The sequence below is a fragment of the Alosa alosa genome, chromosome 6 (assembly GCF_017589495.1).
Source record: "Alosa alosa isolate M-15738 ecotype Scorff River chromosome 6, AALO_Geno_1.1, whole genome shotgun sequence".
NCBI classification, from domain to species: Eukaryota; Metazoa; Chordata; class Actinopteri; order Clupeiformes; family Clupeidae; genus Alosa; species Alosa alosa.
This window is the reverse complement of record NC_063194.1, coordinates 36190473-36217862: the sequence shown is the minus strand read 5'-3', so window position 1 is coordinate 36217862 and position 27390 is coordinate 36190473. Positions and strand designations below refer to the sequence as shown.

General features: G+C 42.5%; 1 pseudogene; it reads right to left on the bottom strand.

Annotated features, from left to right (window-relative positions):
• Nucleotides 1-1099: 1099 nt before the first annotated feature.
• Nucleotides 1100-27390, bottom strand: LOC125296123 (annotated as a pseudogene).

The window sequence follows — 27390 nt, the reverse complement described above, 5'->3', positions numbered from 1 at the left end:
GTGTGTGTGTGTGGGGTGGGGTTCCTGTGTGAAAGTGTGTGTATAGTGTGTGTGTGTGTGGAGGGGGGTTCCTGTGTGAATGTGCATACTGTGTGTGTGTGTGTGGGGGGGTGGTGGTGAAAGTGTGCATACTGTGTGTATGTGTGTGGTGGTGGAGGGGGTGTGTGAAAGGGCATAGGTGTTTAATATGAGGTTTAGCATTTGTGAGCACCTTAGTGTTTGTATTGAGTTTGCGTGAATGTATATACACTTGCTTGAGAGTTAGTATTTGTTTGTGTGTGTGTCTGTGTGTGGGGGGGCTATAAAAGTGTAAAAGTGTGTATTAGTGATGTTTATGAGTGAAAGTGTGAGTCTGCACATGTGCGTGTATTTGCCTATGTGAAAGTGTGTGTGTGTTGTCTATGTGTGTGTATATTTGCCTATGTGAAAGTGTGTGTTGTATATCTGTGTGAGCACATGTGTTTGTGTTTGGGTGGACGTTGGACTACAAGAGGATCCTCGCCTTAGCTTCAGATAGAAGGTTCAGATTCACACAGAATGTGTAAGCATCGGCTTAGCCTCAGATCCACACTGAGGATGATAGCGTTAGCTGTAGGCTCAGATCCACACTGAGGATGTTAGTGTTAGCCATAGCCTCACATTCACACTGAAGATGCTAGCATTAACTTAGCTTCAGCTCCACATAGAATGTGTTAGAGTTAGCTTAGCTTCAGATCCACATAGAATGTGTCAGCGTTAGCTTAGCTTCAGATCCACATAGAATGTGTTAGCGTTAGCTTAGCTTCAGATCCATATAGAATGTGTTAGCGTTAGCTGTAGCCTCAGATCCACACTGAGGATGATAGCGTTAGCGTAGCCTCAGATCCACACTGAGAATAATAGCGTTAGCATAGCCTCAGATCCACACTGAGGATGATAGCGTTAGCGTAGCCTCAGATCCACACTGAGGATGATAGCGTTAGCTATAGCCTCAGATCCACACTGACGGTTTCCCCTCATCTGATCGGCTGCTGCTGCTACAGCTGCCGTCAGGGTCGCCCCGAAAGTGCTTTTTGCCCCCCGTGCTTGCTTGCCCCCACCCCCACTCCCTCTTCCTGTCTCTTCTGGCCCCGCCCCTTGCGTCCTGCGCCGCTTCCTGCTCCTCCTGCGCCATGTTAGCTCTGTTCTGCCGCGCCGCCATCTTGGCCTGGCTGCTGAGCTCGCTGATGGGCAGCTGCTCTGGCCGCAGACTGTAGCCAGGGGGCGCCAGAGGGGCGCCGCTCCAGAAGGGGTAGCTGCTGTAGCCGGCCCCCGGCCCCCCCCCGGCCTCGCTGATCGGCGCGCCCCCTCTCAGGGGGCCCCAGGGCTCCGGCGGCCGGCGCTCGACGCATGCGCAGGATGTCCAGGATGGAGCCGAGGCCGAGGTGCAGCATCTCCCACAGGTCGAGCGCCAGGCAGAGCAGCGACACGCCGTACATGATGAGCAGGAAGATGGTCTTCTCCGTGGGCCGCGACACGAAGCAGTTCACGTCGTGGGGGCAGGGGGCGCTGTTGCACTGGTAGAGCGCAGGCACGCGCAGCCCGTAGAGCGCGTACTGACCAATCAGGAAGCCCAGCTCCAGCGCTGAGCGCGTCAGCAGCTGCACCACGTACACACGCAGAAGCCCGTCTCTACGGATACGGTGGCGCCCGTCATGCCGTGGCTTGCCCCGCCCCCTGCCCTCAGGCCCCTCCTCCTCCGTCGCTGGCGCGTGCAGCATTGGCTCCTCCTCCTGATCCTCCTCTGGCTCCTCCTCCTGGCCTCGCTCAGGCCGACGCCCAAAGAGCCTCTGCTTCCTGCTCGGCCCCGAGCCACGCCCATCCTCCAGGCGAGAGATCCTATTGGCTGCGAAGCCCAGGTACATGAGGGAGGGCGTGGCCACCAGGATGATCTGGAAGACCCAAGCGCACGTGTGAGAGCGGAGCGAAGGCGTCGTAACAAACGTTCTCACATCCCGGCTGCAGCGTGTTGCACACGAACTTGCTCTGCTCGTCGTAGTAGATGCTCTCGCCGCCCACTGCTGTCAGAACGATCCGGAACACGATGAGCACCGTCAGCCAGATCTTTCCCACGAAGGTGGAGTGCTGCTGGATCTCCTCCAGCAGCCGCGTGAGGAAGCTCCAGCTCATGACTGCCCCCTGCTGCTACACCCCCAGCCCTGCAGGGGAGATAGAGACACATTATCCCACACTCAGCTCATGACTGCCCCCTGCTGCTACACCCCCAGCCCTGCAGGGGGAGACAAAGACAGATTATCAAACATACACTCTCAACACACATCATCCCACATATACACACACACAGATTATCCCACATACACTCACACACACATCATCCCACATACACTCACACACACATCATCCCACATACACTCACACACACATCATCCCACACACACACACACACACACACATCATCCCACATACACACACACACACACATCATCCCACATACACTCTCAACACACACACATCATCCCACATACACTCTCAACACACACACATCATCCCACATACACTCACACACACACATCATCCCACATACACTCTCAACACACATCATCCCACATACACACACACACATATCATCCCACATACACACACACACACATCCCACACACACACTCAACACACACATCATCCCACATACACTCACACACACACACACATCCCACATACACACACATACATATCCCACATACACTCTCAACACACACATCATCCCACATACACTCACACACACACACACACATCCCACATACACACACCCACACACACACACATATCCCACATACACTCTCAACACACACATCATCCCACATACACTCACACACACACACATCCCACATACACTCACACACACACATCATCCCACATACACTACACACACACATCATCCCACATACACTCACACACACACACATCATCCCACATACACTCTCAACACACACATCATCCCACATACACTCACACACACACATCCCACATACACTATCAACACACACACATCATCCCACATACACTCACACACACACACACATCATCCCACATACACACACACACACCATCCCACATACACTCACCATCCCACATACACTCACACACACATCATCCCACATACACTCTCAACACACACACATCATCCCACATACACTCTCAACACACACACATCATTCCACATACACTCTCAACACACACACACCCATCCCACATACACTCTCAACACACACACATCATCCCACATACACTCACACACACATCATCCCACATACACTCTCAACACACACACACATCATCCCACATACACACACACACACATCATCCCACATACACTCTCAACACACACACACATCATCCCACATACATTCACACACACACACATCATCCCACATACACTCACACACACACACACACATCATCCCACATACACTCTCAACACACACACATCATCCCACATACACTCTCACACACACACATCATCCCACATACACTCTCAACTCACACACACATCATCCCACATACACACACATCATCCCACATACACTCTCAACACACACACCATCCCACATACACTCTCACACACACATCATCCCACATACACACACACACACACATCATCCCACATACACTCTCAACACACACATCATCCCACATACACACACACACACACATCATCCCACATACACTCTCAACACACACACACATCATCCCACATACACACACACACTGTAGACAGTGGCACATCTAGAAGATGCACGAATGGATGAATGGATGGATATATCCTAATGAAGAAAGATATAATTTATTCCTGGCCAGGTTCTGATATATATACTCTGTATTTCGATAAGAGAGAGACTGAGAGAGCAAGCTAGGAAAGGGGGATAGAGAGCAGCCCAAACCCAAATGTACGCTACAGACTAGGACTAGGACTAGGACTGGGACTGGGACGCTATACAGGCTAGAGACTAGGACTGGGACTGGGACTAGGACTAGGACTGGGACGCTGGGATGCATTTAACTCAATCCGTGAATTAGTGAAACACACTCATCACACAGTGAACACACAGTGAGGTGAAGCACACACTAGTCCCGACGCAGTGAGCTGCCTGCAACAACAGCGGCGCTCTGGATTTCTACACCTGCAGCATTTACCATTAGGCTCCTAAAAATAGCCTACCATTAGGCTACTAAAAATAGTCTACCATTAGGCTACTAACAAATAATTTTACCATCAGGCTACTAACAAATAATTTCTGGGGTGAGCCTATTTGCTATGTGAAGAAGGGGTTCTTTTTTAGGCATACTCTCTTGATACTTAAAACTATTTAACTACTTAAAAACATCAAAGCTAAACAACATCATATCACGACATCGCTACAAATACAGCATGCGATTAAAATCAGCGAACATCAATGTATAGGCTACATAGATAGATAGATAGATAGATAGATAGATAGATAGATAGATAGATATAGATAGATTGATAGATCCTTTATTGATCCTTTATTGATCCTTTATTGATACTTTATTGATACTTTATCACCCGGAGAGAAGAAATACTCTTTTCTGATTGGCTGGTAGGGGTGGCTATTAATTCTGATGAATGGTAACTATAACAACCATAGTAGGACTATGGTTGCAGGCTTCGCAACAATGGAATCAACTGTAAACAAGCTACGCGTCGGGGAGTTTTTTGCCACTCGCCCTCGTCCATTAATTCCGTATAACAGGACACCTCGGCGGCTGTTATACCTTACTTATTGATCCTTTATTGTGGACGCTTGGTGAAACAACATGGAGTGGATGGTTTCGGCTCAGATGCTTCCTTTTTTAGTTCTCTTCCTTTTTAAGTTCTCTAAGTTCTCTTAAGTAAAAAGATGGGAGGGGAAGCGTAAAGAGCGCCTAATTATGTATTCCGCGGTATGTACAAAGACTGCTCCTGAAAGCACACGTCTATTCTGCGCCTAATACCGTATTTTCCGGACTATAAGTCGCTCCTGAGTATAAGTCGCATCAATCAAAAAATGCGTCATGAACAGGAAAAAAATATATATAAGTCGCACCGGACTATAAGTCGCATTTATTTAGAAAAGTATTTCACAAAATCCAAAGCCAAAAATTGAGACTATGTAACTGGATTATTGAGACCAAAAAGATGAATGTTAATGAAGATGAAGGAGTGAAGGCAGCCAAGAGGAGGGCAGGAAGGCAATTGCAAAGCAAAAGATTCACTGAAAGAAAATGCCACGTGATACGGAGTACATGAATGCCACGTCTAAAATGCGGAGAATACAATGCAATCAAGCATTTTGGGCGATGTGGAGTCACTTAGCTGGCAGCAGATTAAATGCTCACGAGAGAGAAAAAGATGCAGTTTTAGACGCATCAAAAAGATGCAGTTTTTTTATAAGGCCTATAGGCCCGATGGTAATTGTAAAGGAATTTACAAAAGATTCACTCAACAAAAATGCTGATATGATTGATACATGAAAATGTAACTAAAAATGTGGAGAATGCAATGCAGTCAAGCATTTTGGGCGATGTGGAGTCACAAGCTGGCAGCAGATTAAATAGGCCTACTCATGATAGAGAAAAAGACGGTTTTAAAAGGACGTGACCAAAGCTGAGGCAAGCCAGGGAATAGGCCTATAGGCCCGACGGTAATTGTAAAGCAATTTACAAAATATTCACTGAACAAAAATGCTGATCTGGTACATGAAAATTTAGCTAGAAATGTGGAGAAAGCAATGCAATCAAGCATTTTGGACGATGTGGAGATACAAGCCGGCAGCAGATTAAATGCTTGAGAGAGAAAAAGATGCAGTTTTAAAAGAATGTGCAGACCGAAGCTGCAGCAAGCAGGTGATATTTAGATAATTAGATATTTTATTTCACAAAATTCAAGACTAAGAACAGACAGACTATGCAACTGGACACATTGAGGCCAAAAATATTGAGAATTCTACAGGGAATGTTGAAGATGAAGGAGTGAATAGTGGCAAGAGGCAAGCCGAAGGCTGCTGACAAGGGCCCGACGATATTGTAAAGCAATTTAGCCTACAAAAGATTCACTGAACAAAAATGCTGATGTGGTACATGAAAATGTAGCTAAAAATGTGGAGAATGCAATGCAATCAAGCATTTTGGACGATATTTTGGCACACGCTGGCAACAGAACAAATGCTCGCTGCCACCTACTAAGTTTTAAGCATACTAATAAAAGTCCCGCAACTCTAGCCATCATAGTGTGAGAAATTCCCACACATTTTACAGCGCTGTCTGACGTTAATCTAATAATGGAGCGGCCTGAATGGGACTATTGACTGGACGGACCAACTCTGACTTCAATTGAACCCCATGCAGAGACGCACGCGCGCAGAGCCACTTTTGGGGTGCCTCTCTCTCTCTCAGCAGGATTTGTCACCGCTAAAGTCAAATTATAGCCTAGCCTAGGTGCTTCTACATCAACTGCTATCGACAGGGAAGGAAAACAAACGTTTAGCGATCAGGAACCGTCAGGAATTTTGCAAACACAGAAGCATGACCGCCTATATAACACGGGAGAACATGGATGTGTTCTCCATTTGAGGAACGTTATAATAGATTGCGGACGTGAACAGACAGCTACAGACACGGAGCAGTAGGCCCACTTTCACTTTCTGTGCATTCACGTGAAAGATAATTAGTAGCAAAACAGCGATTACATGGCAGTGAGTTCTGTTTTCAAATGTTTTCAATCATGTCTAGATAACGGGTGAGGAATGTTTAGGGGACAGACTATCGTAAATCCTCAAATATGGCTGGGCAAAGCACTGCACCTTTATTTGGACCATGGCTTGTAGGCTATTCGAGTCAGCTATAGGCCTTTATTTTTTGCGTTTTACTGTGAGACATAGGCCTATACTTTTTGTTATAGGAGCGGCATACCGGTAGGCTATCAATGGCAATGGTTCATTAAGTTTCATGTATAAAAGAGTGTCGGGATTTCCATCCGCTTATTGCGAGATAAGGCATCCGATTTCATTCATTCATGGAACGTGTGCTGTGCTACGAAGAAAACCTTATTACATATAGCCAAAGAGGTCTAACATAGCCTAAATTTAGTTATTTTTTAAATTATGCATGTAGGTTATTGCTTCAGCCTCTAGCTCAGAAAGGGGCTGTGTGCGACTGGTAGCTTGAGAGCAACATGTTGGAGACTCATGGTGTAGGATGATGACTTTTCATTGGCAACAATATTAAACCAACCAACAATATAAATTATTAAGAAGAGCTCTTTTAAATTGAAGTTAAATTGAAGCAAAATTATACTGGCTTTTATTTGTCCGAATCTGAGGCCCGGCTATAAATAGAATCCCGGCCATAATTTGAGCATCTAATTATGCACGTGTGTTTCAGGCATAGCACAAGCACTAATCTCTGACTGAAAGTGCACAGGACTTGTGCATTTGAGCTCTCTCGAGGCTGTAGACGGTAATGTTTCATGTAGAGTTCATGTCAGTTAATATAAATTAACATTTAAAAAGATGTTCAATTATATAATTTTTTTCATATATAAGTCGCACCTGTCTATAAGTCGCAGGACCAGCCAAACTATGAAAAAAAGTGTGACTTATAGTCTGGAAAAAACGGTACTTCCGCCTTGTTAAAGCAGGTGTTAATCCAAATTGCAGTTCAATGCGTCAATAACAGAACCTTTCAAAGACAACAGAATCGCTATTTAAAGCACCAGTTTTGTAAGTATTTGTACCATCAATAGCAACCTTAACTTTTGTTGGCCTTTTGAATGTCTTACTTTCACTTTCACATCATTCACTTAAACTTTCCTACTTGTTATATTTGACCAATTTTCCATATCCTATACGTGCTTAAGTAGTTTGAGTAAAACTACTGATCTTCATTATCTCCCTGCTTGTTGACATCATATCATGTATGGTAATAATTCATGATCGCTAAACGTTTGATTCTTTTTAATGTTGTCATCAGTTACGGTAACTTCATTCAACTGCACTTGTATGTAGGCTCTGCCGTTCATAAATTGCGTTTATGGTTGGAGAAAGGCACAGTTTACACTAGTTTGATAAATACGACGGAAACTTGGGTCTGACAGCGTTCGCAATCTGCGGTTTGTCCATGACGCTGATAACGCTACTTCGCAAATGTACCTACATCTGGCCCTCAGTATGTAAGTATAAGTATATATACTCTTTTGATCCCATGAGGGAAATTTGGTCTCTGCATTTATCCCAATCCGTGAATTAGTGAAACACACTCATCACACAGTGAACACAGAGTGAGGTGAAGCACACACTAATCCCGGCGCAGTGAGCTGCCTGCCTGCGCTCGGGTAGCAGTGAGGAGTTAGGTGCCTTGCTCAAGGGCACTTCAGTCGTTCCTACTGGTCGGGGTTCCAACCGGCAACCCTCCGGTTACAAGTCCGAAGTGCTAACCAGTAGGCCATTCTCTGCCATGTATGGACATCTTGACTCCGCCATCGCGCCAACTAAATTCAGAATGTATCACGCGCTAGTGGTGTGCTTCCTGAACAAACGGTCCGTGTGGAACAATCAGATCCCTGTGCGTATAGTGCGCGTCATAGGAATTTAACGAGGCTTTGAGCCTCGAGTAATTTTTGTAATCGTGTTATTCAAGTAACTCGATTAATCGTTTCAGCCCTAACTCAGTCATTACACAGATCCTCCCATACATAGATAGATAGCTAGATAGATATACTTTAATTATCCCACAGGGAAATTCAGTTGTTTCAGCAGCCTTAAGAACATACAGCAAGCACACACACATGCACACATATGTGACCAGGCGTGGGAATTCCAGGCGCAAGTCGCAGAGACGCAAGTTGCGAAAAACGACGTTGATGGGTTTTTTTTTCAAAATTAGTTATTTTCATTTTTTTGCAGAATGTGCAAGTTGAAGTCCTAAAGAAGCAATTCCATGTTTCAGATAAGTTTCAGGAAGTTAACTTTCAGTTAAGTTTCAGGAAGTAAACCAGCGTTTGAATTGGGCGTGACCATTAGTGCTCTTTTGTTCTGTCGGCCAATCAGCTGTATGCTAGAAGTAACCTCATGGCTACTACACAAGCGATAGCCTACACATGGCTACTTAATATACAGCGACCCTGGAACTCTCTCCTTGGCAGACATTCGTCTAGTGACAAACTTTCTCCAGAGCTTATGTACAAAATACGGAGTGATTCTATAGCTGCCGAAAGAGAGTGGCAGGACATGCAAATCATTGGCCATCTTGAGGCAAACAGACGTACAGTAGTTACTTCGGAGATGACTGCATCCACCAAAAAGCCGCAGACGAAAAGAAAGTCCCCTGTACCATGTATTTCATCGGAGGCAATGAAGTCTGCAGGAATACTTTTCAGTTACTCTTAGCGTAAGTAGTCCCTGTTACATTGCAATCCCTGCTATATTGCTTGCTAGCTAGCTAATGCTACATTGTTATTAGCTAGCTCAGTACTGTCGTTTAAAGTGATGCACATCGAAACTAAGCTGTAATGGGAGGTTTTTGGCTAGTAATGTGAGCATTAATTTGCTTGCAAAAAGTCACTGTGATGCAGAACCTGTGGAATTTCAGTTACTGCGCAATTCAGCGGCTCTGCCCCCTGTTGACAGTCTTCCTGTCCTGGTCCCATCTGGACTGAACATTGACAGGCAGACCTATCTGCATGAAAAAAATCAGGCCTTTCTGTGCTGATGAGGCAAAAGACATCACATGCCCAGCGCCAAGGGTCACAGCACAGAAGAGTGCACAGAAGAATATGCAGAAGAGGATGTGGATGTGATCTCACCAAATAATTGGACTCTCCTTCACAGCCTCTTGTTACTTTGCTATGTTAGCCTTTATGCACAGCCTCTCCCTCCCTCCAACAGCCTGGACTAAATTCACTTAACTCTAGTTCTGACTTATTGTGTTGCCTCCAAAGTCTACTGACTTAAAACTGCACTGTCTTGCCTTACTTTTTTGCAGTAGTGTAGTGGGGATTTTTAAAGTGGGGGGAGGCTATTTTAATGACATCATTGCAAAAACTGTCATGCACCTCCACATACATCGGTGCGTAAGGCCAAGGCCATATTGTTACCAGCTTTCGTGAAAATAAAACCAAATAAAAAAACAATTAAATGACATGGATTAGCTTCAAAATGTAGCCTAATGTCTTCACCCAAACTACACTTTTCCACCAAAGTGAACATGAATATGGTCTGTAGCTTTTACTTTTGTTGTATCATACAATAAACAGACAAACCATAATGTAGAGTAGCCTATGTAATCTAGCGTAGTCTAATCTCCTTGACGCATAACATGTCACGGCATGGCTTCATTTATTACCACACATATACCATAGCAATAACAATAGCACAAGCAGGATTCACGCATTCAACACGTGTGGTCAGTGTAGCTCAATTTGAGGGGGCGTCATATGAATGTCATTGCGAATGATTAAAATGCCGAGGTGCACAGTCAATAAAACAAAAAATAACAGAAAGAACATTGGGCAGGCAAGTGTCTGTCATCTGAAAAGTTTTTGTTTGGATTAAGTAGCTGCACGCTGCATCAATTGTACGTTTTTCCTAAAGTTGTTCTGGTTCACCGTTGGGTCATTACTTATGGTTAAATAGCCTCATCACTTATATTGGAGCTCCCTCGATAAAAATCACTCGTATTACTCACACATACTTATCGTGTCATTTTGACCACTGGATTAGCCTACCTGCTTTCTGCAAAACACAAACGAAGGAATTGCAACAGTGGGCCATGAAGATGCTTGCTACGGTAGATTCGGATACAGGCAGTTGTATAATCTATGGTACTAACGCGGAATGATGAGCTGCGCAGTTTTTAATGTCTTTACGCATGGTGGAGTGCTACAGCATGATGGTCATTCTTGAATTTTATGACAGAGGCCTTATTGGAGAGGTTGGCGTGATGCGTTGTTATCACAACAACAACACTTGTTATATTACTAAATGCTTATTAAAATGCTCAAAGCAATGCTCCAAGAAGTGGGGGGGAGACGCTCCCCCGCGTCCAACGCCCACAACACCCCTGTGTGTGTGTGTGTGTGCGCGTGTGTTTGTGTGTCTGGTGAGCAGCCTACTGTACACCCCTGCTTTTTTGCACTTTACCAAATAATACCTGAACTCTCCTGTACCACAGGGTCAGTCCCTGCCCTGTCACCCTTATCACACAGCCTCAGCACTTATGTGGACCTTGTTATTTAGTCTCTTTTTTTATAGTATCTTTATTCTTACTGTCTAGTGTATATGATCTTTATTCTTACTGTCTAGTGTATATGATCTTTATTCTTACTGTCTAGTGTATAGTATCTTTATTCTTACTGTCTAGTGTATATGATCTTTATTCTTACTGTCTAGTGTATATGATCTTTATTCTTATTTTTCTATTGGATTCATATTGAATTCCATTTTGCAATCCTGCTTGTTGTATGTGTATGTTATTGGGTCTTCTATTGGGAACTAGATGTGGTTTATACCTTGGATTATGGGATTGTAACATCTTATCCTGTGTATTAATGCATGCTAGTCCAGTGAAGTGGCTAATGAAAATAACACTACATCAATATTAACAACGCTACAATTATTTCTGCCCTGCAGGCTAACAGATCCAGGTGTCATAGTGACACCTGTAGGGGGAAGGGCTACAGATACCAGATGTCACAGTGTGACATTTGTAGAGGAGGGCTTATCTCAATGAGATGCAAATGAGCACAATTTTCTATCCTTTGACTCAGGTGAGGTGAGAATTTGCAAATCTATTAGGCCAGTTTTCTCAGTAAAAGGTTTTCAGACTTTGAACTTATTCAAATATTATCAGATCTCCATGAGTGAGACATCATTAGATAGCTTTGAAACTACACTTTCAGAATCTGTGAATAACTGAAAATGTCTCTGGGGAGACATGTGGCTTATTTTCCCATGCCTGGTCACATATAGTCCACATACATTACATTACAACAAGAAATTACTTTCACCCACAAGACATAGCATATGGTAGCTGTCAAGGTACCATACACATCTAAGTACCAAAGTGTAACTACCTAATAAGACATAAATCAAGACAATTCCCTCCATATTAGATATAAAAGATTAAAAGATAAGTTGTCTTTCTCTCCTCAAAGGAGAGTCGTTGTAAAGTGCTATTGCTGTGGGTAAGAAGGTTTTCTTATATCTGTCCCTGCTGCAACTAAGTTGGCGAAACCGCCAACTAAAAACACTTTGTTGTTTTGCCAGTGTACTGTGTAGGGGATGTGATGCATTGTCCAAGATGTGTAACAATTTCTGCAACATCCTCCTTTCCACCAGCAACTCTAGAGGCTGTAGAGTTGTCCCCAGCACAGAGCCTGCTCGGAATACAGCTCGGAAATTTGGGGGCAAGCTTTAATCCTATCAAAAAAATCTTGGGATAAATCCCAAATAGAAATTTTGCATGGAGCTATGTAAACTCCTCTAACAGGTGCACAGAAGTACACCCAACCGAATGTAAACTCCTCTAACAGGTGCACAGAAGTACACCCAACCGAACTGGCCGTTTCCCTTTGTACCTGGCCATCACAAAAAAAGTCAATTAAATTCTGGATGCATTTAAAAAGTTCAGACCCCCAAAACCTAAATCCTAAAGCACTGCTTGCAAACTCGACAGAACCAGACAAAGATAACCTCTTAAATTTGATTATAAACAACAATGACATTAGTGATACGAAACCAATACTACTAAAAGAAATCCACAATAACAACAAAAATGCCTACACTTCCAAATGGCTTAAAGACGGCCAACAAAATAAGAAAATGAATTGTTACCTTAGATTAAATCGGAAATATGACTAAATTAAAGCAACCACAAAGTCATTACCTAACAAATACAGCTCGCAGCACAGTTTGTGTTTAAGTGCCACAAGCTGAGAGAAAACACATAACAAACAAAGATCAGACATCCAATCCTAGTCTCAATTTATAAATATTTTTATATATATTTTATTATTATTATTTTCTTCTTACTTCTATTATTATTATTATGACATTATTCTGTTTATCTTATATATGTATTAAATTTGTATATATGCTTTGACAACACAAGCACTCTTGTCATGTCAATAAAGCTTATTTGAATTTGAGAGAGAGAGAGAGCATATGCTGGTCAGTGTGTATGTGTGTGTATGAGAGAGAGAGAGAGAGAGAGCGTATGCTAGTCAGTGTGCGTGTGTGTGTGTGTGTGTGTATATGATAGGGGTGGGCGATATGGACAAAAAATAATATCTCGATATTTTTTGTGATTTTGACGATAACGATAATTAGTCGATATCCTTTAAAAGAAATGTGTACAAGTCTGAGTTACTTTACAGCTCTTATTTATGATTAGCATCAATACAATAATAACAAATAACCTAATTTCACTGTGATTCACTGTAAACCTAAGCAGACCAACAGAGTACATCTCAGTCATTTCCTTCGAGGTTTTGTTTAAGAGAAATCATGTAGGCTAACATTCCAAGTTACAGAATAGAAACTAATGCGTTAGCTTATGGCGAATGTATATGAGAAATCCCATAGAGATGCTAACGGTTAGCATAATCGATATTAGAGCAAACTTTAGTCCATTTACAAAAGGGTTACATGAGAAGAGTTCTTTGTTTACAACTGACTACTAAAATACTCAAAGGCTAATGTTTTCTCTCCATATAACACCATGTAGGAAAAAACGTGACTCATCAATGCTACTTGAACAGAAGTAGCTGCACAAAATCCCAAGTAGCCTAGTCTAGCTGCACAAAATAAACATTAGCCGTGCCTGTGACAACGTGGACCCACTATAGCGATCATGTGACACTTGCTCTGCAGCAGCCAGGGGCTTCCCTCATACACCTCTTGGATTTAGTGAATGTATGGGGTTTCAATGCGTGATTGAGTGTTTTTCCCCATAAGTAATTTAAATACTCGATAATGTAAATTTGCACATCGTTAAAACAACAATCACGATATTATCGCAGACGATATATATCGCCCACCCCTAGTATATGAGTGTGTGTGTGTGAGAGAGAGAGAGAGAGAGAGAGAGAGAGAGCGTATGCTGGTCAGTGTGTGTGTGTGTGTGTGAGTGAGAGAGAGAGCATATGCTGTGTGTGTGTGTGAATAAGGGCTTGCGTAAACCAGGTAATTAACAACAAAGGGGCAACTGAGGGGAGACTCATAATAACCCTGCAGGACCAGTCAGCTGTCTCTCTCTCTCTCACACACACACACACACACACAATCTATTCTGACTCGCTTCTGAACACTCTTTCTTTCCGCTTCCCCCCCTATCTCAGTGTGTGTATATATGTGTGTGTGTGTATATGTGTGTATTTATAATGAGTATCTTTAGTGTATTTATAACGAGTATATTCAGTGTATTTATTAGTCTCTCGCGTTTGTCTGGGTTTCCTGTGCTCAGGAAAATGTGTGTGTGTGTGTGTGTGTGTGTGTGTGTGTGTGTGTGTATCAGTGTTTCAGTGTATCTCATTAAAATAAACAGCTGTGGAAGTCTACCTGCTTCTGGGAGAACCAGAGGATAAGACTGTACAGGAGACACAAACACACACACACACACTGCACAGACACACACACACATACACAGACACACACACACATACACAAACAAAGACATACACACTGCACAGACACACACACATACAGACAAAGACATCCACACTGCACACACATGCACATATACTCACACAGTGCACAGACACACACACACACACACACACACACACACACACACACACACACAGACAAAGACATCTGGGAGTTCATCTGGGGACCTTTCATTTTTTTACTGCTGTTGGTACCTGGTGTTCAGCACGTTACTTTATAAGGTACTTTACTCCGTGGTGATCGGCACCGGTACCCAAACGTCATTTTATAAAGTACTTTACTCCGTGGTGTTCGGCACCCAAACGTTACTTTATAACAGGGATGAGCAAACTACAGACCGCGAGCCAGATCTGGCCCGCCAAGCACTTTAATCCAGCCTGCCGAGCATTTAATTAGGTTATCAGGCTGCTAGCTATTTTTTACTTTACTGCAAACTGCTTTTCACTCTTCTTTGAGAACGTTTACAATGTCAATGTCAAAAGATCATGCTACATAAAGATGATACTCTTTGTTATCTAACTTCAACGTTATGCTACTCCATTTCATTGGGAATGTGTCGCACGAGAGGGACAGAGAGAGCGGCAGGTTCCAGCTGGCTTGTCATTGTTGATAATTGATATCTCCTTCTTATAATAAACTTTTAAAAGAAAACCATGAAGGCAACAGTAGTTCCCACTACTGACCATTTATAAACTGTGAGAGGGCACAGCCATAGGCACAGCACTAGCCATAGGCTATGAGTGGAGCTGGCAAAAGATCATTGAGAACTAAACGTGAATTGTTCTTAAAGTGACAGTGCACCATTAATACATTTGTTAAACAGCATCAAATTAGCAGTATTTCTTTAAGCAATGAATATTTAAAAAAAATACTTTGTCATTGTTATCAATATATATATATACAGGGCCGTCGCTGGGCGAATGGGCCACTTGCTCAGGGCCTCACGTCTGATGGGGCCTTGCACCTGGCCAAAGATTACATGACGCGTTTATTTCTTATTAGGCTACCACCCGGAGAGAAGAGATACTCTGTTCTGATTGTCTGGTGAGGTGGCAATGATATCATGCAGCACCTGAAAATAGTCCCTGTAGGCTAACTTCCAGCAACAAGGTTGAGCTGTAGCAGACAAATTGGTTAGTGACTGGATTATTACGCCTGATTTTTGTGAGTCGCTTTGGATAAAAGTGTCTACAGAAATGAAAAAATGTAGATGTAATGTTCTCTCTTGTGCAACTGAATCATTTTTAGCATTGTTTTAGAAACTGTTTACAAGGCCATAAAGTTAGATACAAAGTTATGGAGCCAGTCATACAGTGTTGTATTTCTCAGGAAATACAACAATGGTCATATACTGTATGTATTTGTATATACTGTATTTTTATATTTAATTTGTTTATTTGAAAGGGGAAATGTTCAATAATTGACAGAGAGAAAGCTATAAATGAGCCTATAACACCTGAGATGTGAAGTTATTTGATCTTGATGTGACGCCAAAATGAACGTGGGTCAATGTTATGCTAACACTAGGTGGTCACATATCTAGTAATTTATTGTTGCTAATAAACCGCTATGAACCTGTTTGAAACCGAAAGTTGACAGACGTGGGAGGGAACGTTTTACCTTGGCATCTTGGACCAATGATCGCACAATTCCGACTGAAAACGCTTCATAGGATGCTTGTGTGTTATCTCTCCTCTGGTTGCAATTACACAAATGAGACAACCTCGATAGCGTCAAATGAGACAACCTCGATAGCGTCGAGCTTTGAATGATATCCGGGGCACAAGCTGGAGGACCGAGGAGAGAGGCAGCATACAAATAGATGTTTGGGATCTGAGAGTGAAAGTTTTCTTCCAATTAGGAATTCTCTGCTAAAGACCATGGGTGCTAGCGTCTGTTGTTAGCAAGGAGGCTAAGGACCATGGGTGCTAGCGTCTGTTGTTAGCAAGGAGGCTAAGGACCATGGGTGCTAGCGTCTGTTGTTAGCAAGGAGGCTAAAGACCACGGGTGCTAGTGTCTGTTGTTAAGCAAGGAGGCTAAAGACCATGGGTGCTAGCATCTGTTGTTAGCACATCTTTTCAGGCATCAGAAGGGACATTTACATACAAACTGCACAGCTACCATACCAGCTGGCTACTGTTACACACACACACACACAGTACATTATCTTTCCAACTCTGTTTCTGATATAGACACACACACACACACACACAACCAGATGTTAATATGAAAAATGGCGGCCCCGTCAAACAAGGCACTATTGAGCTGGCCGACACCAGTGTGTGTGTGTTTTGAGTGGTGGTGGTGGTGGCAAGGTTGGCAGTCATGTGTTTTAATTATGACTAGGGCTGAGATAAACGATTATTTTTTAAACGATTAATCTAGCGATTTTCGATGCATCGATTAATCTAACGATTCATTTTTTCAGTCCGATTCGATTTCGATTCGATTATCGATTATCTCCCCATTAATTGACTAATAGCAATTTATACATGTTGATTTATATATCTGAATGAAAAAAAAACATGAATTCCTTAACATTGTAATTTATGTTTATTGCTCTTAAAATTCCAAAATAAAAGACTATACAAGTGCAAAGTAATGCATTCTTAGTCAGAGGTAGCATTCAATAAAGTTCAGTAGTGTATACTGTAGGTCTAATTGAGTGCCTGTCACTTTAAGACGTTCGTTCCCTTGCAATTGTAACACTAACGCAGTTAAAAAGGCTGCTGATGTATGGATGCAATTCATAACTTAGTTAGTTCAAATAACAGTTTGTACTTCTCCTTGGGACAAGCACTTTTGAGTCTTAGAAAACGCTTTTCCATTTACATCGGGATTTTGCAAACATACAGTGTCAGAGTCAATAAAATGAGCCCTAACGAAATTGACGTCAACGTATTTTTTGCGTCGACGTAATCGATTACGTCGACGCGTTGTCCCAGCCCTAGTTATGACTTAGTTAAAGGAAAGGTTAAAGGAAAACGCCACCATTTTATGAAATTGGGTTATTCACTGTCTCCCCTAGTTAGATAAGTGAGCAAAAGCATTTTTGTCTCCGTGAATGCATTGTCTTAGTCCGGTAGCGCCACCGCTAGCCAACAAAAAAATATCTCTAATTACTTCTTGTGGTCAGCATATTCACGAGTTCAAATGGAAATGCAGATCAAGTTTCCTAGGCAGGTACTGACATGGGACTATATTGGGGCGAAGCACAGGCAAAGCACTGCTACTTGGGCGCAGAGATTGTCTGTGCTGTGGCGAGTGAGACAAGGTACTCATGTGTTGTACGATATCTCTGCACCATAGTAGCAGTGCTTCGCCTGTGCTTCGCCCCAATATAGTCCCAAGTCAATAATCTAATTAAAAAAAGATTGAAAATCGAGTCGAATTGTGACTTTAAAATTGAAAATTAAATCGAGGATTTTGAGAATGGTGACAGCCCTAATATGTGTTTGTGTATGTGTGTATTTGTGTCTTTTTCTACCTGCTACGCCTCCGTCTGTCCAGTTAAGTCATCTGCCGTCCAATGGCGAGCCCAGGGCGGGGCTAACCTGTGCACAACCAATCAGCATGACAAGAATGTAAATGGGAGTGGCTTAATTATCAGGAACAACCATCCTTCAAAAACAGGAAAAACACATGCACCTTAAATTAGTGACACACTGTTTCAGACAGACCGTGAGACACTATATGTCTGGGACACACACTCTAGGACACAATCAAGCAAGCTACGCTAGCGTCCAATGTTAAACACTCATCTTTTTGGCTGTTGGGGCCACATAACATCACATAATGTCACAGTGCTTTCAAATAACATCACATAACGTCACAGTGCTTTCAAATAACATCACAGTGCTTTCAAATAATGTCACATAATGTCACAGTGCTTTTAAACAGTCACAGCTTACTGCGCTGCATACTAGGTCTCTTCAATGTTACTCATTGGTCCCATAAATTAGAGCATCACATACTCATACCTGCGACTCAGTGCATAACGCATCAGTGTGAACGTACCCCAGTACCCAGTGCATAACGCATCAGTGTGAACGTACCCCAGTACCCAGTGCATAACGCATCACTGTGAACGTACCCGGTGCATAACGCATCACTGTGAACGTACCCCGGTACCCAGTGCATAACGCACCAGTGTGAACGTACCCAGTGCATAACGCATCACTGTGAACGTACCCAGGGCATAACGCATCACTGTGAACGTACCCCAGTACCCAGTGCATAACGCATCACTGTGAACATACCCACGTACCCAGTGCATAACGCATCACTGTGAACATACCCAGTGCATAACGCATCAGTGTGAACGTACCCCAGTACCCAGTGCATAACGCATCACTGTGAACGTACCCAGGGCATAACGCATCACTGTGAACGTACCCAGGGCATAACGCATCACTGTGAACGTACCCCAGTATCCAGTGCATAACGCATCACTGTGAACATACCCCGGTACCCAGTGCATAACGCATCAGTGTGAACGTACCCAGTGCATAACGCATCACTGTGAACGTACCCAGTGCATAACGCATCAGTGTGAACGTACCCAGTGCATAACGCATCACTTTGAACATACCCAGTGCATAACGCATCAGTACCCAGTGCATAACGCATCACTGTAAACGTACCCAGTGCATAACGCATCACTGTGAACGTACCCCAGTACCCACTGCATAACGCATCACTGTAAACGTACCCAGTACATAACGCATCAGTGTGAACGTACCCCGGTACCCAGTGCATAACGCATCAGTGTGAACGTACCCCAGTACCCAGTGCATAACGCATCACTGTAAACGTACCCAGTACATAACGCATCACTGTAAACGTACCCAGTACATAACGCATCAGTGTGAACGTACCCAGTACATAACGCATCAGTGTGAACGTACCCAGTGCATAACGCATCACTTTGAACATACCCAGTGCATAACGCATCAGTACCCAGTGCATAACGCATCACTGTAAACGTACCCAGTGCATAACGCATCACTGTGAACGTACCCCAGTACCCACTGCATAACGCATCACTGTAAACGTACCCAGTACATAACGCATCAGTGTGAACGTACCCCGGTACCCAGTGCATAACGCATCAGTGTGAACGCATTTCCAGTACCCAGTGCATAACGCATCACTGTAAACGTACCCAGTACATAACGCATCACTGTAAACGTACCCAGTACATAACGCATCAGTGTGAACGTACCCAGTACATAACGCATCAGTGTGAACGTACCCAGTACATAACGCATCACTGTAAACGTACCCCAGTACCCAGTACATAACGCATCAGTGTGAACGTACCCAGTACATAACGCATCAGTGTGAACGTACCCAGTACATAACGCATCAGTGTGAACACACGAAGGCATTCAAAAGTGCGGAAGAATACGAAGGGGGACAAAGTTAGAGACTCGCTGGGGTGCAGGAGGATCGGATGACATAGGCGTAGCCACGGATGGCCTAGGCCCGCCCACTTGTCACTCTTGCCCGTCCAATTAAAGGGCTTGCGAATTGCGAACAGCCGGCAGTTCCATTTAAAATGTTTCTGCGTAATTGTCAGCTATGATGAAATGCGTTCATATTCCACTTTTTATGTCATAAACGTAGCATACCTATGAAAAAGCTTTGCAGTGGGATTGTGCAATGGTCAATCTGCTGACCTGATGATCTGATGAAACCTTTATAGCATGACAGAGCAGAAGTGGGGCTTTCCAACGAGACCACACACACATACGATCAAGTATGAAAATAAAAATAAAGCATAGAATTAAATCAAATTGCATCATATTTACAGTCTGCGTTCACCTGTGCATTCATTAGCCTACTCTCATTTGAATTACTCGCAAACCCGTGATCGGATAGATATGCCACGCATGTCAGATACAAGAGACACAGAGCTATCATTTGATGCCAAGTACATCCGTGTGGGTTATAAAACAGACGAAGTGACAGCAAAATAATAACTTCACATAGGCCTAGCTTGACTTACCCCACGTTTTAGTGTGTTTTTGTGGCAAAGCATGTTTATAATCCAACGCTATCATGTGTTTCTCTATGACAAAGCATGTTCATAATCCGGTTTTGAGATCCTAGCAAATTCCTGCATGGCATCCAATTCAAGGCTCACATTGCATCACAACTTGTTCGACAAAGAAAAACACTTTCTTTGCCTTTACTTTGTTCATGGCAATGCAGTAAAATGTTGTCAAATATGATCAATCTATCTCAATAGTGTTTCATGTGACACACCGAAGCTACATTCATGCATTGTTTTGGTCCAGTCGAAAATGTTTCTGCTGTTGTCAGCTGTGATCAGATGCGTTCAATAACTTCCTCTTTTATGTCATAAATATAACATGCTGATTAATGTTTGCATGGGGTATCTAATCTAGGCCTCTCTTATGTTCAATCAAATGAGCTTTGCCCAGCCGTTCTTTTCTGTGCCCACCCATTTGAACATTTCTGGCTACGCCACTGCGTATGAGTGATGCAGAGTCCTGCCCAGGTCCGATGGCTCGGTGGGTCCTGCATGGGTCCGATGAGGTCGGTGGGTCCAGAACAATAAGGAGAATGAGCTCAGCATGATGTCAGCAATGGCAATGCTGTGAGTTTTAGACAGGAATGGACAGCCCACTTCAATTGTGGTGGAAGAGACGTTTTTGTGTGTGCATGCATGCGTTTGTGAGAGAGTGTGTGTGAGTGAGTGTGTGTGTGTGTGTGTGTGTGTGTGAGAGAGAGAGAAGTGGGGTGGGGGTGGGGGGGGGCATGATGTTGCCAGTCCTCATCTCCACTCTTTGCATTGACACGTCTAGAGGGAATTCCCTCTCTGAAAGTACCAGTAATGGCCTGTTTCTGTGTGACAGCTATTAAGTAATCGGTCTCAACACGTTACACGTCAGTCGAGCCGACAGTCTCAGTAGACAAACTGATTCCTTCCGAGTCCTGTGAGCACGAAAGCAGAACCATCACTATCCGACTGGGACACGTTTTCTAAATTAACTATTGCTAACTTAGCCGATTCCACGTTACAATTTTCGTTGTGTCGATTAAGTATAGAAAAGCTAACGTTAACAGTCCCCCTTTTTCGAAATATTTTTGCTGTTGTTGTAGAGCAGTTAGTTTGTATACTCTCGCCACCATGATTTTGTGAAATGTCACTTCAAAATACAGCAGTGAGCGAAAAGAAGAACTTTGAAACTGCTCATTTAGTCTCAGTAGCTAACGTTAACGTTCAAATTTCTCCGACTAGCAAGGCAGCATTAACGTTACAATAGCAGACGTATCTTATAGCTTGTCGGCCTTAACTTAACCAACTGGTAACTTGCACGTTCCCTCTCAATAACGTTACAATAAAATACACCCACTGGTGGACATGTTACGTTAAATGAGTTTGTTCAAACATAAAGCAAAATCGTTTAAAATGCTTTAACGTTAGTGGCAGTAAGATTGCCCATGAACTTGGACAAAAGTAAAACAGAAAGGTTACATGGGCTGTCTTCATCTCCGCCGGTGATGCTGGCAAACTCCAGGCAATATCTTCTCTCTGCTTCTCCGCCAGATTCGATAAAGTGGTCTTTAAGTTGCTATAATTCTTTACCAAGTCCGCAGTTAAAATACTTGCATTTTCTGTAGGCTCAAGCAGATTCCCTTTTCCCAAAACCGCTGCTCTCGCTCGGGATTCCGTTCGCCAAGATCAAAGCGCCAAATGTGGGCTTCCGAACGTGTGCGGAGTTCCGCTTGGAGTCGGAGTGCGTCTGCGGTGAAGTCGCACTCGGACCGGAGATCCCCTGCTCTATTGATTATGGAAAGAGACGAAGTCAGTGTTGCTGTAATCAGATAATGTCCAAATAGCCTTATTCTTCTAGCCAGTCCTCTTAAACTTCAAGCGCTGAAGATGGAATGTTGTGGAGACACGTTTGTTAGCAAATGCTACTCTATGCTTGTGCATGCATTGAGAAGTGAGAGATTTTTAACCATCGGCACATCAGAGCTTGATATCCTTGGATAGCCCGCCGTAAAGAAAGTTAATGAGCAGGCCTACAAGTTCGTAGATTAAGTAGGCTACTTCCAATCCAGCATGGTTCCTGAAACTCTGGGAAAAGCGGCCAAAAAAAAGAAACAGACTTAGAGACAGACTTTTTTATAGACCTATGTTTCTTTTAAAAATATGATGATTTCTAGGCTTTTAACGTTTCATTAAAAATATGATGATTTAGCTAGGCTTTTAAACGTTTCATTAAAAATATGATGATTTAGCTAGGCTTTTAACGTTTCATTAAAATATGATGCAATTGCATTCACATCAGCTGTGTGTTTATTTACATTTTTATTCACAATTATTAACATATCCCAGATAGCAAAGGGCTGGCGGCTGTCGGCCCACTGGGGGCATAGCTGGCGGTCCGCTGGCATTTTGCGCATCACTTTGCAGGTGCGCTCTCTCTCTCTCTCTCTCGCAACAGGACTTGTCACCGCTGAAGTCAAATTATGCTAGGTGCTTCTACATCCAGTCCCGACGGCATGGGGGGGCTTTGGGGGGCCAGGCCCGTCCTGGAAGTCATCTGTGCCCGCCCTGGACGAGCTTGGCTGCTCCAACCAACCCCAATCCCATAGATTGATTTTGAACACTTATTAAATGTAGGCCTAACCTATACGTTTGTCAGTCTAGCAAGTAGCAAATAAAACTTGTCAAATCTGTATTATTCCGTAGCTAATCAATCAGGAACATTAGGTAAGCCCATCACCTAAATGGAGAGGAGGTTACGTGGCGCAGTCTACTTCACTTCTGCACTAACCCCTGTCATCCGATGACAAATATAGCTTATCGGCTCGCAGGTAGGCTATATCTCATATCGTAGTTAGTAGGAGTATGCCTAGTAGTTTCTGGGTTTGTTTGATAGCGTTAACCTTTACAGTTTTTTTCTTCTGACCTAGTCGGAGAACAGGGAGCTTACCACTCCAGGGCCGAAGTTATCCGTAACTTCGGGGCTAACTCCCTAACACTCTATCTGAAAGTGGTTAGCAAATGAACGAGGATTTTGGTTTTATCTGCGGATTTATTTTTGCATTTTTTTTTTTTAATATGACTAGCTCCAGTCTCAACAGCACGTCTACTTTTTCCACACGCATCTCAGTTCTAACACACATATCCCCTCTCGCTTTCTCTCTCTCCATCCCTGCGCACAGGGCTCTCTTAACCCTTTGCAGACTGTGCCGAACATTCCATTTTTTCATACTCGATGGCCTTATGGCACAAAAAGGCTTATTGTATGATTATGCTACATGACAAAGATACAATATACCCATCACTCTAATCAGGAGAAATAGCCCTTTCAAATGGTATAAAATATAATTAATAAGTTTGAGGAGAACATACATTATTTTTAAAAAATATCTTTAAAATTCAACCCCAAAAAACACGAAAATATCAGTTTGTCAAGATTAATCTAATTTTTCTCCCAATTTCTATTGTAGATAGAGAAAAACATAGTGTATGGGAGATTCACAATTTTGTCCTCTACTCAGTGATAAAACAGAATCAATGTGTCACCTTTTGTTCAAAAGTTATGATAAATTTATTAGACCTTTGCAGACGGCACGAAACATTCCGTTTTTTCATACTTGATGCCCTTGTGAGACAAAAAGGCTTATTGTGTGGCCATGCTACTTGACAGAGATAAGATATATCCACCATTGTAATCAGGAGAACTAGCCCTTTAAAATGGTACATATCATAGTTAATAAGTTTGAGGGTAACACACATTGTTTTTAAACAAAACCTTCAAAATTCAACATCAAAAAACGTGAAAATATAAATTTGTCAAGATGAATCTTTCTTTTCACCTAATGTCTGTTGTAGATATAGTGTGCAAAGGATAGCCAGTGTTGTGTTCTCCTCAGTGAAAAAAAACACAGAATCAATTTATCACCTTTGGTTCAGAAGTTATGATTAATTTACTCATAACAGTAGCAAGTAGAATTTCCCGGTTTGGCATCTGATCTAAAAATACAGATATAATGGTCATGTAAAAAAATAAGCTGTTTTACCATCAAAACAAGCTCAATATGGGATGTCTTACTGTACTCTGAAGAGGCTAAATCAATTGTGGGGAGGACAGATAAAGGCTGAAAGACAGACTAGCTGATTGTAACTGCTTCTCCGTGTGCTTCATTCTACTATGAAAACAAGAATATAGAGACACTGGCACATGTGTTAGGTTTACGAAAGGGGAAATAAATCATTTTATTTAGAAAAGTCTTAAACAATGTGATTAAATAACCAGGAACAACAACTTCAGGTAAATAACAAACATATGTTTACAAACATGCAGTAACTATTAGAACTACAAGAATGACAAGACAACAGTATAACAAAGATCAACAAATCTTACATGATGAAGCAAACATCAATTCATACTAACATTCACACACATATATATAAACAATTAAAAACGTTAGAAGAAATTCAATACATTTAACAACCATACAGCATATAATTCGATACAATATATAATTATCCATATCATTTGCCCCACACATAAGGTGATACACTAACGCCACATTCACACCAGATCCGTGGTGTGTGCATTGTCACAGCTGTGGCATGGTTGTGTGTGTGTGTGTGTGTGTGTGTGTGTGTGTGTGTGCATGCGCGTGTGTCCATCTAAGCCTAGCAGACGATGGGGTGTAAATGCTATTGGAGTTGGTGTCTCTGTCTGTGTTGGAAGGATAGGCAAAGTGTATGCTTTGACCAAACTCAAAATAAAGAAATTGTCAGATAAGAAATATAGAAATTGAATTACAAATCTAACCAAACTATTATCACTATAATCCCTTTCATTATTGTTATAAGCAACACTCTTATCACAACCAGAAATGTGCTTGCGCCCAGATGGACGCACACACACACACACACACAAACATGCTTACCCAGCTGAGGATGATGGAAGATTATCTCCTCCTGTAGCACATCATTGTCTTCTTCTTCATCCAGAAGCTACCCATCCATGTCCCATGTCCATGCCATCGTGGTCCTTGGGGTCATATTTGCCATCAGCAGTCGGCTGCTTTCACCCCAGTTGCACGTACTTCTCTCCCTCCATCTAAAATAACAAATCACAGGTCTGATAGTGAATAGGTTGTTTAGTTTTATTTTACATTACTTCCACATAATCTTAATCACCACCAACCATGACTCTTTTCACTAAAAAGTATTATGGTCACTGGAGGACTCCAATATTGCTTGGAGAGGTAACATTAGTCTCAGAGCTCACTACAGTAAGTGTTATTGCCTTGGCTAAACCATACATAGCATACCAGCTTACAAGCAAAAATTGATTTATTAACATGAGTCAGGAGATATGACAGAAAACATCTAAACAGCATATGCATACACATACACACCGTGCATAGGCTACTGCAGTTGCGTAAAGACAAAACACCCCCTTAGAAAATAATGTGTTGACGAGTAGGCTTGGGTGTATGAGCTCCCATCATAGTTAGCCACCCAAAAACCTCATAATCTTAGCAGCCAACCTTACAGCCTAAAAGCTAAACCATACTAAAACACATTTATAACAAATCTTCAGTCATGTATTCATGAAAACAGCAGTCAATGAATAAAATCCTTACGTTACACCATCGTTGATCAACACAGTCTTCACGGGCCGGTAACGTAACATTAACGTTGTCATTCATGTCAGATGTTTCTATCTAAGTAAGCTAAGCAACTTGGCTACAAACAACTGTAAATTGTGCTATACATATTACGAAGGAATGAAAGGTTTATTTGACAATAAAATACCAATTAGGTCTACTTGACATAAAGTTGGTAGTCATGAAGCACGGGAGTGAACTTTATCGCGACTACGCGTCAAGGACATGTTGCAGCCTCTCCTGATGCTAACATTACCTAACTTAGCTAGTTTTCTATCAGATGACAAGCAAGCAACATCGTTCAAAATAGAACAAATCGTTAAAGTTTCAGTCTTAGTAGGTCTGTAATCTTGGTTGACATATAGTAGCCCCCCAAAAATGACTGAAAATGATGAGTTTACTAAAGATTACGGTGTGCTAAAATACCAGCTGTCATCAGCTGAAGTGAACACACACACGCATTATGTTACGGCCATGCATACAAGGTGTAATTACCAGCAAAAATAACTTTTAAAAACGATTTTGAAGTAATAACATGGATAACAAGTAATAATAACATAAAAAGACTTGTTTTTACCTCAGATGATCCAGTAGTTTCTCCTTTAGACGACGTCAAGATCAACGATGCATAGTGCTTCCTGCTGTTTTTCCTCTAGTGGAGGGAGACGTCAACTCTTGATTTTTCCTTCACGTAGTAAAACAAATTCGCGCCACAAATCCCTTAACCAATCATATCGCCAGAAAGCCTATGATGTGACGTTTTTGAGGAAGTTTTCAGTGATAAAATTGGTAGGGGTATGGCGGAGTTATTAGACTGAACGTCATCGGTACTGGGGTACCGAAATTAGAATGGGCCGTCTGCAAAGGGTTAAAGGAGCTGCACCATTTTACAACAATTGGATCTACATTTTCATATTGGAATGTTTTGTCAAGTGTAAGCTTAAACTACCGTGATCAATTTAAGTTCCAGTGCCCCACCTGGAAAGGTGTAATGCCCGTCTGTGAATTTGTGTCTGCC